We start from the raw sequence: 10,144 nt of genomic DNA, 5'->3' as shown, positions 1-10,144 counted from the left end.
GCGATGCTAAAGACGCTTCCGCGAGTACGGCTGTGTGGTGCAGCTGCGAGCCATATGAGTTCCAATCCGCCCACAATAGAACGGAAGCCACTGCGGCGGCAAGACCGGCCAAGCCATCGCCCCTATCTTTTCGATGCGCGCTTCGCTTTCGTACGGTGCGCGCAACTGTGTCAAGTTTCTATTTATGTTGTACCTGTCTGGGCGAGTGTGTGCTGTTCCCTTTCGCCCGGTCTACCAACATTCGCGTGTATATATATATGTATATATATAGATATCATAGCTAACCTGCATGTATGAATTTGTACGTGTCTGGCTATACACAGAGTCTAAAGCGGGGGGTTAGCTGGCCTACCGCTGACTCCACACCAGGACGATCGTAGGTTACTGGATAAACTTTGTTAGTTACAGTACTACCATAAGGTATGCCAAACACCAAAGTGACTGGGCTAAATTAGCCTAGTTGGCCTGGGAAAGTGCCAGTAGTGGTGAGTGCTAGAGGTAATAGGCAGGCAAATAGAAAGCTAAGGACCAGCGGAAAGAACAGGGGAAGGCCGCTCCACGCAGCAACAGGAGTCTGACCAAGTAGGTAACGAATTTATCTCTTCTCTCAGGTCTTCGACTTTCCGTGCTACTTCGCTTCCCTCCTTCTCTCTTATGTGGGTTAAATAATCTATAGCGTCAGTCTGAGCTGAATGATGCGTTCCCCGGCGACAAGAACCCAGACGACAATGAAGTTTAGCTTGCAAACGCAGCTCAGCGACTCCCAGAGAGCGACGCACCTCAATGCAGACACCAGCGTAGCACGCTTCACACTTCGACAAACACCTACACACAAACCACAGCACAACAATAGGCCAGACTAAGCACAGAACAGCCTTCTAAGGTGCACGATACTGTACGAACAGGAGGCTACCGCGTACATGGTCACATTCAGTAAAGAAGAAGATGAACCTGACAGCGACAACGCTTCGGGCTTCAAAGAGTTTGCCACCGCCACGATATCAGTTGTGGCAGAGCCGTAGCGCCTTGTCGATAATCCCTTTGTCTTTGAGAATAGTGTATGCTGCTGTCGCCGCCGTCGCCGCTTGCTGAAATAGCAAGCTTACTCCTACTTCTTTTTTCTGACCCATTTGCCTTTAGCTTCATGGGATGTCACGTGATGCCTAATCCAGAACACAGGCCAGCAGGATAAACAACCATAACGACGAGAATTCTTCGTTGCTACTGAACGTTAAGGAAGCCAGCAGAGGAAAATAGGTAAAGGCAGCAGCACCTCGTCTGCCACTACTGCTATCATTGTCACACCGAGCCGGCGTTTTGAAAAAAGAAATAGAGAGAAAAGTCCTGAGCCATATTTCCGGGCAATAAATGTGACTAGTTACCCGTATGTGTTAACGCTGATAGTAGCGCTGCACCATACGGCATAGATGGTGTTCTGAAGCAGCCAATGACTCAATCTAACTACGATTTCGCCTAAGTAAGCTGGCCGCTTGCCCACTATTCAGTTCTCCTGAGATCACGCAATCGACTATCCCAGCTCATTGACAGTAATCAGTCCAGTAGCTAGTGTGCAGGGCGGGAGGAGAGGTACCGACAGAACCCCGCAATGAGTTGGGGGATTAGGAGTGTTTTCGGTAGAATATTATTGGTTAAAAGTAATCCATTGTAGTTGTGAGCCAGTTCTATCCTTGCAGCCTCGTTTGCCTTGTATTTTAACTAGCCAATATCGTTTACGATGCTTACCATGCAATGATCTCGAAGAGAAAATAAGAAAAGAAGTAACTGACACCGAGTTATCATCAAGGTGAGCTATTAGATATTAAACAACAAGTACTAGGCTATAGGCATAGAGCTTATGGCCAATTCGATATCTGGAGTACATATGGTAGGTCAAACGGTTGTAGTCCTAATTTCCAGAACTTAATTAGGCCAACATCAGTAAATGATAACCGTTCTCTTTCCGTTTTATGGGAGGAATTAGGAAGAATCGAGTGTTCAATATCTTTTGCTATCTATCACATTCCTGCATCTGCTACATCAGCTAGTCCGAGTGTAGGACACTATTATATCTACGACATCATGTTCTGCATTCATAAACTTAATGTCAATAAGACAGCGTTGGGTATAAGTAATCTATTCTAAGCTATTATTACTTTAAAGGGAAACCTTACACATCAATAAAAAAGCATGAAATATATATCTTAGTATAAAGAGAGCAAAAAATAGCTAGTTTTATATATTGAGGTAAGGACTGCCTATTCCATAAAACATGCATTGATAATGATTGATGGGAACATTCTGTACATTTGCAGCAATCAAGAAGGGTAGCTAGGCAAAGAGCAGGCGTCGAGTCAATGAACGGAGAATAAACATAACTCTCACTGGGACGTCTTGTAATGGGCTTCAGCTAGGCCCTCCTCAGGCCATTACCGCGAGCACATCAAAGCAGACCTACTCGACAGGCGGAGAAAAGAACAGAAACAACGATGTGGTAATGTTAGTCATAGTAGAAAATGGTAATATCAGAGACAGGCTGCCCTCGACCTTTCACAAAATGGGCTTTTCTCTTGTCTCCTTGAGCCCCCAATGGCACGTGCCTGTCTTTTTACCTCAATCCATCTCGAACCAAGGTGAGATGCGTTTTGTGCAGGACAAAAGTCAACTGAAGCCTTTGGACTAGACGACAACTCCCTTCCAACACGACATGTTGCTGTTTTCTCCACCTGAGAAAGCCAACCACCCTGTGGACAACGAAGCTAACAACCTAATAGGTTTGACTCCTTGCATATGACCAGGTTGTTGTTGTTATTATTATCGTCCCTCATTTTCTCATTCTTCTGCAGCGTCACGTAACGACAAGGCTGCTCGGCATCAGCAGCCTATCGACCGGCCAGCAACCTGTACAGGCATTGCATTACACTATAAACAATGCATATAATAATGATAACAATAACATATGGAAAGAAGGCCGACATTCAATACTTTTTATGTTTGTTACTGTCACTGCCGAATTGCTCGTTGGTTTTAAGCACCTATTATAGCCGATCGAAACGAACAGCGACGACAAATAATAGAGCGAACCGCTTTCGACTATTTATCCACCGGATCTTTCTCTCACCCTAAATTTTGACATATATTAACATCTATAGCGAGCACACACATTGATAGTGATATGGGTTTCCTTTCATGCGTGTGTTTTCTTATCTGGTTTTGTGCATTCGGTGTGGACGACCACTTCTGTCCGAAGGCTCGGTTTGTCCTTTGTCTGAGGCCTTGTTACAGCCACTCCGTACCATTCGCTGCCACTCGAGAAGCGGAAGTAGGCAGGAAGGGGGAAGAGCGGAGCAGAATCCAACTCTTATTGCAGTGTTGTACGTCGACAGGACCGACAGCCGGCTTTGGCATATTTCTCCGAAAACGCTACCCCCACTGTTTTTTCTGCTGTTGCCGCAGGCCGCATAACTCACTTGTCGATGGCGAAACGACGCCAAGCAACAACTTCGTACGAATGAACCGAGACACAACGGCAATAGCAGCAGCAGCAGCAGTAAACCACAGGAGTAACTATGCTACGGAACAGCATCTCGAAACGATGCGGGAGGTTAATGTATGAGAAAGCCAAGTGCTGCCGAGTGTCGACTGCCGTTAGCTGCCGCTGCTGTGGTAAAGGAACAGTCCGTAGCAAACAGCATGAGAAAGCTAACCGCACAACCGCCATACGGAAAGAGGTTTGCGGTATTTTACTGCAGTCATTCGTTTCGTCCGCCAGAAGTCGTTGCTAGCCGGGACTCTAGTAAGCCTGCCTTACAGAACTCCTCTCCTACCGAGCAACCGACAGACCGCAGAAAAGGATCAAAGGCTAAGGACTGCCTTTGCTACTAACATCATCGAAAACCAGTCCTGCAGTGATGGTATCACCTGCTTCGCACCACAAAGACAGCGGGGAGAGACGAGCATGGGACAGGATATAGTAGGTTAGACAGCTGCTGGCCTGAGTGCACCGATCTGCGGTGCAAAGCGGAACATCTTGCGGCGGCAGAAAGGGAGGTATGAGGTTGGGGGACGCACGTGAAGGGGTATTGGAGGATGAGGAGGAGGACGATAGGGGGAGGGGGAGTACGCCCTAACTGATTACATTTAGGTCATTATTTTATTTATACATTTACAGTTACATTTACATTTACACTGGGAAGAATTTTCGCTTTACCAATAATATCAAACCATTGATTTCAGCTGACTCATATGACCTCTCTGGAATAAGGCAAGCGTTTTCACAGGGGTCAGAAATCTGATTTTGCTTAGTCTCGTTGCTCGCGCCAGCGGCAGTAGCAGCTGCGCTGCTCATTTCGTCGGAATTGATCCTTATGATAAGCAGAGCAGTCTCAATGAACCCACAACACTCCAAAACCCCCAGACATAGTGGTTCCACGAACCCACAATCCTATTTTCCTTCTCTCTCGCATGTTTAAAGACTGCGTGGACGACTTTGTGATACGCCGGCAGGCTTCAAATCTGCCCATTACGATAGCTTGCTACTACAGCGGGCTGACGCAGCGCTCATGATGCTGCACAGAGGACATAGCTGTCCTGTATGCTGGACTGCCTGGTGATAGTAAACTCTCCGGATCGAGTATAATACGACAAGTGCTTGTAAGGGGGCCGTTTGCGTTAACCTTCAACGTCAGCGACGATGTCTACATCTAGTCCGCGTCAGTTTCGACAAGTTGACGCATAGTCGTCCGAGAACAATGTACCGAACATATTGAAATCTCAAGCCAAAACAGAAACAGGACATGTATTGTGTTTGTGACCCGAACGAAGCTTTCAATTTTGCTGTTATATTCCTTATGCTGGACATTAAACATTATATTGACGACAGTAAGGACTGCGTGAGAAAACATTCAGAAACCATAGTTTTTACTAATTACTCTCTCAAGGTTGATCGCAGGCCGGCAGTCTGACAGAGTTAGGTTATCTGCCATCACATTTTAAGCGGCTTTTAGTAGCATCTAAGCTGCTTATAGCCGTGATCAATAGACTCACTGGGTTGGTTCGCGGTGGGTTGTGCTGCGGCTACAGTGTTTGGACGCCTGGCATAGTCAACTGTCAGACGAGGGGCGGTTGTCATGTCGGAGATCCTGCTCGGTAGCGGCGGCGGACGGCCGCAGCAACAGCAACTGATGGAGTAGACAAAAGCTTTCTTCTGCATGAATCATTATTTCCACTGTTTGCACGCTTATTCGCTGGCTCCCTAACCGCTGTTCTGCCGTTACTTCTAGTTTCACCTCAGTTGCCATCTGACCACTATAAGTGAAGCAGGTTGGCCATCGATGGCTGCTGAATGATGGATAAAAACAGGTTGAAAGGACAACCTTAGTAACTCGAGAGTATTGTTGTGTTCCATTTTATCCTACTAAAGACAGACGCTTCTCCTTCACGTTTTTCAAATTTAAGCTACTATGGACTCACGGTAGCCGCATGGCAAGTGTACATGATATGATAATGTTGCATTGTTAGCATTATAGCGCTGCTTCTATGCTCCATCCTCTATTTAGTCATTACAATAGTATACGAAGTACGTCGATCGTGCAGCTGCTGCTGCTCCTGCTGCTACTATACGGCTTTCATCATTCGTTGAGACGCTGGACTACGACCGATTCCCCAACACTGTTATAGTCCTCAATGAACAGCCCTGCTTTCCTATAAACTTAGTTGTCTAATCTCAGCTATTCCGGTTGCGTCGACAGCATCCACAGAGTTTGCCGACCTACCACTCGGTGACATTAAAGTAACTGCAGCCGAATGACCCTGCAAAGCACAATTCTGCCTGCCTGCCTGCCTGCCTGCCTGCCTATCTGCTTGCACGGGCGTATGTCTAGTGCACGGATCTGCCCATCTTTCCGTTTTTTGGTCCGTAGCCAGTATTTACGGCCTGCGTAGATGCATAGTGCATAGTCATAACGGCTGCGTAACAGTACGCGTGTTTAGCCAGCCAGCGGCGTCGTTCCTGCCAACGTAGCATCGAAGCGTCGTCAGTACCAGCAATAGCAATAGAAAAAAAACGCACTGCCTCTACTCGCTCTTCTACGAGCTACCGCCTGCGCTGCCGCAGTCGATTCTGATCGTCGTGCTGTTGTCGCTTTTGCTACTAATCTCGTCTAGTAGCTGGCACGTGCGCGAAGGAAGAAGTACAGGCCAGCTGCAGGCGACGAGACTACACTAGATCACAGAGCAGGCCAGAGGAGGACCGCCAAGCACATGGCTGCCGCATCCACTGCCGTTGATTTACCGTGAAGGTAAGCCCGAATGGTAAAACAGTGATAACTGCGCTTCGTGTTTACGGTGTCTGTTCCAATAGACGGCGTTTCGCAGCAGCAGTAGCAGCAAATTTTACCCAAATGACTAGTACGTTACGAAGTATGTTCCACGTTTCTTGAAGCATCAAGTACATTTATCTATCTGTGGAGTCCGCAAACGTCGACGAGCTTCCTTCTCGCACGCTGCAGAATATAAACACGAAGTGGGAGATGGCGAAAAGGCTTCAATCGAAAGACTGACTAAACGGCTGGTCTTGTCTGTCATGAGCTGATGCTACATTGACACCCACAAAAGCAAAATACCCAGTGGACGATACGTGAACAGTCAACAATAAGCCAGCCAGCTGCGAACACGTGGAAGCACAACCCCATGACGACAACTCGATAATGATAAGCATTGATGGCGCAGCGGAAACAATACTATCTTGGTGTAGTGACACTATCGCGAGTACCTCTGCAGTTATTTGACGGACTACCGTAACGCGACTAAGGTCATAAGAGCAACTAAAAATGGCAAAAGGGTATTTGATTACGTTCAACGTGTGCATGAAAGCTGATTGCGGTTTGTGGCTTTTTCGTTTCTACTGTTGCTAAGGGCAAAGCTATCCTAAGTTCTCACTTGTTTCTAAGCTTTTTACTTGTTCTTTGTGAAACTGGGCTTCTCACGAAGTTAATGCCTCAGAGCCTAAGAGAGGTGCGTTTAGAATCAAATAGTTAATACAAAGAGCTGGACAATAAATGATAGCGTTAAACTTACTGGAGCTGAAACTTTGCTAGGGACAATAGAGCAATATAAATCAAAACATTAACATAAACTACAGGTTTTAGGTAAACAGGAAGTACCTAACTTCTGTTCGGGAAGAGTTTGTCATGTTGTAGTTGAATTTTACTTGAAATTACTTGCATATTGCAACCATAAGCATTGAAGATAAGACAATAAACGCATATTATATACAGAACACTAATAAGTAGCAAATTATTCAGTACTACCAATGAACAATAAGCTAGCGGTCGACTCTAGCTAGACAATAGATAATTACACTAAGTCTGTCTGATGTCGGCACTCATATGCCAACTTCACTCAAACCCCATTTTCGATATTTCGACAAAAAAGAATAACAAGAGATCACGCATAGATGTTTTTCTTCGTTTTGATGCTTTGATATGCCCTCATCCTATTTTGAGGTTGTCCTTTCTATCGGCTGAAGTATGCATACACAGTAGAGCTTTATTGGCGCGTATATTATCCACTGGCCTGTACTCAGCAGCAGTAGTAGTAGTAGACGCCGCTGTCTATTAGAATCGTCATAATACCTGGGTTCTTGGGTCTTCAAAATTTCAAAAAAAGTATTTCTCAATATTTTTCATTTCAGCCCTCGACTTCCTGCCTTCGACTTCCTGCCTTCGACTGCACAGAACTTGACACTGGTCGCTTTCGTGTGAATCGATCGCTGCTATTACCAACTCCTAAATTTTATTAACGTGTCTGCAACACGGTGAACGAAATAAGTCAATGGTAGAATTTCGCGTAGCTAAATAGGTCTAACTACAGTTAGTATCTTTACGACTTGTTCACATACTCTGTTGTCGCTTACTCTTAAGTTAAGCAGATAACTTAGCAATTACTACGGCTTTGCTTGTCGCCCTTCTGTTGCCCTATCGTTCCTGGGGCTCTGGTGAATAGGTCTATGGGTTGATGTTGATGCTGATGATGTTGCCGCTACTCTGGTTCTCGACGATGTCCACGCGGCCGTCGATGACGCTCCGCAGAGCTGCCGAAACTGCTACAAACTTGCCAGCGATAACTTCGAGCGTGTAGGGACGAGTGACGGCGTCGTGACTAGTTTTGATAACTATTTACGTTGAGTAATGGATGGCGGCAATGTTCATGTCAGCGTAAACAGCGTTTTAATACGTAATAATAATTGCGATGGCCGTGTTTCGGCTAGAACCGTTTATTCGTTTGTTTACCGACTTCACAGTTCGGTTGTTTTTCCAAGGTTCAATTTTGCACCTTCTGTTTATTTCATATTCGAAATAATTTACTGTCTGTGATCTTCTATCAAGTGTTCTGGCGAGAACAAACATTTTTCCAGGCAAAATAGCGCTCTCTGTTGCCGCTGACCGCCTGTTGTCAGCGCCGTCATCGATGGGAGTGCTCTACGGAAATAGTGATCGAATGGAATTGTTACAGCTTTCAGCCGTGCCGACGACGCCACTCACCTCGAGCAGCGGCCGGCGCCCGTACCACCATCAACTGCTGTAGCCAGTTTTTTCTTTTTAGCTCCTTCTATATTTTTTCGCTAATTCTGTTCGCCTCGTTGCACAAATACCTTCAAGCGCTGGGCCTGCTTCTTTCACGCCTCCAATCTCAGGCTCGTCTTCTGGTTTGCCCTGTGCGCCTCTGTCTCTGACCGTTTGGCAGGCCAAGCATCGTCACATCTGATAACGAGCAGCGAACAAATTCCAGCGGCCGTGGCGACCACCGGTAATTGTCGGCAACGATCTGCCGACGTCACTGTGCCGCTTGAACCCTTCGACGACATCAACATTGGCGATTATGCCGCCGCCGCCGCCGCCGCCGCCGCCGCCGCTGCTACCGGTGATGATGCTGACAGGGGCGACGCGAATATCTCGTATCGGCGTTCAAGCGTCGGATGTGCGCTAGTTTACGGGAATGCCCTAAGTCAGCTTGGTTCGTTGCAGCTGCAATGGCCGGGAAGGCTGATTATGCCGTTGCTGGCGGGACCGACGACCGGGAATCTTTTCCTCCTTGAGAATCAACTATAAAATTCAGCAAGGGGCGCCATTTTTCAAAACACTGACGCGTTACTGACGGCTGGGTTTAGTGCAGTGATTCAAGTCACTACATCCATATTCTGTTACGCAAAGTGCGCCTATCCAGCAAAGGCTCTCAGATATTCGGATCGTAGGCGTCTTACGGTATACGTAACATGGCATGTTACGCTACAGGTGCTATGTTAGAATGCTGAACAGTGCCGACGGTCAAGCTCCGTTTGAACAAATCATCAGATGGCCGAGGCCACTTAAGAACAAAAAAAGGCGGACAAAAAGGAGTGACATGATGAGCCAACGGGAGCGGCAGAAACACTGAGCGAGTGTTGACGGGTCCGCCTGTATGCCAATCACCTGCAAACAAAGGTAACTGTGGCACTGTGTGACTGTGGCAACTGTGACACAAAGGTAACTGTGGTATTGGCCAGGAGTCAACGACACCTGACCATCATCGGCTCCAGCTCTATTACGAGCAGCAGCAGCAGCAGCAGCAGCGGTCGTATCAGAAAAGATGGGGCCGCTACGCAGCAGTAGCCGGGGAGTACGACGAGTTTTCTATATATAAAAGCGTTAGGAACAGAAACAGCGGCGGTCGTGGTCTCTGTAGCAATAATAGCAGCGTGTCTGGTAGTGCTATGAACACTGGTTATCTCAATGTTGAGCTCTCGTTTGTGGCTTAATCTTCGTAGTCTAACATAGCGCAGCTTGTTTTATAGACGCGTCTATAAAAAGCGCCAACGAATTCCACTGATCACAGCAAAAGTAGAAGTGACAGCCATTATTGACAGAACCTCCGCAATAATAACGTGTCTGTTCTATTGAACGGAGCCACATGGATGGTGGTCTCGTTCGAGGCTAAACCTATATGGACACACTTTACTTCGAACCGAACAACCAGAAAAAACGTAGAAATTGAAGAGTATATATTTACACTGCACGGCTATTACCAACGCCATTTATAGCAAATCTGCTGTGAACCATAGTTTTATTCTATCGTAACAAAAACAGCTTGTTATTACTAGAACTATACC

The 10,144-nt window shown here is 46.6% G+C and overlaps 1 long non-coding RNA gene across 2 annotated transcripts in view; it reads left to right on the top strand.

The window, feature by feature from the left end:
• The first annotated feature begins 300 nt into the window (after positions 1–300).
• Positions 301–10,144, top strand: part of LOC147757532 (uncharacterized) — a 49,246-nt gene continuing 39,402 nt past the window's right edge. For both annotated transcript variants that reach the window (XR_015321449.1, XR_015321450.1), the window contains exon 1: positions 301–582. This is a non-coding gene — a long non-coding RNA (uncharacterized LOC147757532). The remainder of the gene's footprint in view (positions 583–10,144) is intronic.

The sequence above is a fragment of the Varroa destructor genome, unplaced genomic scaffold, assembly GCF_002443255.2.
Source record: "Varroa destructor unplaced genomic scaffold, Vdes_3.0 BEIS01000002.1, whole genome shotgun sequence".
Taxonomy (NCBI): Eukaryota; Metazoa; Arthropoda; class Arachnida; order Mesostigmata; family Varroidae; genus Varroa; species Varroa destructor.
This window is presented reverse-complemented; position numbering and strand designations above follow the sequence as displayed.